We start from the raw sequence: 1,778 nt of genomic DNA, 5'->3' as shown, positions 1-1,778 counted from the left end.
TATCCTGGAACTCACTTTGTAGACCAGGCTGGCCTCGAACTCAGAAATCCGCCTGCCTCTGCCTCCCAAGTGCTGGGATTAAAGGCATGTGCCACCATGCCCGGCTTATATGGATCATTTAATTGCATTCTTTATGATCATGCCCATGTGAAAGCCCTGCTGCAGAAGAGACCCAAGCCAGATGAGAATTATTACTCACCCAGCATCTGGGGGCCAACATGTGATGTCCTTGATAGGATCGTGGAGCGCTGTAACCTGCCTGAAATGCATGTGGGTGATTGGATGCTGTTTGAGAACATGGGTGCATACACCGTTGCTGCTACTTCTACTTTCAATGGGTTCCAGAGGCCAAACATCTACTATGTAATGTCACGGCCAATGTGACAACTCATGAAACAGATCCAGAGCCATGGCTTCTTGCCAGAGGTGGAGGAGCAGGATGATGGCACGCTGCCCATGTCTTGTGCCCAGGAGAGCAGGATGGACCGTCAACCTGCAGCCTGTGCTGTTAGGATCAATGTGTAGATGCCATTCTTGTAGCTCTTGCCTGCAAGTTTAGCTTGAATTAAGGCATTTGGGGGGAGCATTTAACTTAATTACTGCTAGTTTGGTATGTCTTTGTGAGAGTAGGGTTGGCACCAATGCAGTATGGAAGGCTAGGAGATGGGGAGTCACATTTACTGTGTTCCTATGGAAATTTTGAATATTTGTTTTATATGGATTTTTATTCACTTTTCAGACATGATACTAACGTGTGCCCCTCAGCTGCTGAGCAAGCATTTTTAGCTTGTACATTGGCAGAATGGGCCAGAAGCTTATGTTGTGACCCATTGTGAAAATAAAGTATCTTGAAATAACTGGGTATCAGGGAATGTTTGCAAGTATCCTTAAAGAAGGCACCAACATCCGTACAGGCTGCTGTGTCATGGAGAGACCCACTGCCTGTGGATCTGAAGGTTGAGCTAGCTCCGCACAACACAGAGGGGAGGTGGATGGCACAAGGCTGTGCCCTCTCTGTACAGCAGCAGTCTGCTTAGCCCATCCCAAGTGTGTGCAGTTGGCTGAGAACTTTGGTGCCCAGAGTCTGTTGGTGAGGAATGTCATCTGCCTAATGACCAGTTGGCATGGCCACTTCCTAGGGAGGTCATCTGAGGTTCTTTGAACCTTGCCAGCAGAAACCCTGACTGTTCCCTCAACCCTTGACTTCATCTGCATCACCACCTAGTAACAGTTGGGAGTATCATACAGCATTTGGCAGTTAACTTCCTGTAATAAATTCAACAACAGCAAAAAAAAATAATATTAAGAGAGTACATGAGGCTATGAAATTGCTAGGATAGGAAACAAAAACGGGAGAATTAAAAGATGATATACAAGTATATGAAAGTTAATACTTTGTTTTCCTATCTTCTTGAGTAATTGGAGATGGCAATGCCTAAAGAGATATTCAGNAAGCTAAGTGCTTTACTTGCATAAAATTTAAAAAATTGTAAGAAATTATTTTAACTTCAGTACTTTGTTACCTTTCTGTTCTTACATGAAATGAATTAGTAAAGACTATTGACTGCTATACCAGGAAACCACAAGAGCTGTGCCCAGTTACCTGTGAAGAACAGGCTGTATAAAAAGTATAAGGAAATGTGTTTTGCTTTGTGTATAGTTTTGGTTTTAAGAAGGAAGCAGGGGGAATAGAATTGAAGACCCAGAAATGAACCCACACACCTATGGTCACTTGATCTTCGACAAGGGAGCTAAAAACATCCAGTGGAAGAAAGACA

General features: G+C 43.8%; 1 pseudogene; it reads left to right on the top strand.

The window, feature by feature from the left end:
- Positions 1-664, top strand: part of LOC110289255 — a 1,801-nt pseudogene extending 1,137 nt beyond the window's left edge.
- The last annotated feature ends 1,114 nt before the right edge of the window (positions 665-1,778 follow it).

The sequence above is a fragment of the Mus caroli genome, unplaced genomic scaffold (assembly GCF_900094665.2).
Source record: "Mus caroli unplaced genomic scaffold, CAROLI_EIJ_v1.1 scaffold_23499_1, whole genome shotgun sequence".
Taxonomy (NCBI): Eukaryota; Metazoa; Chordata; class Mammalia; order Rodentia; family Muridae; genus Mus; species Mus caroli.
Note: the sequence above shows the minus strand (reverse complement) of the source record. Positions and strands in the feature narration are given on the sequence as shown.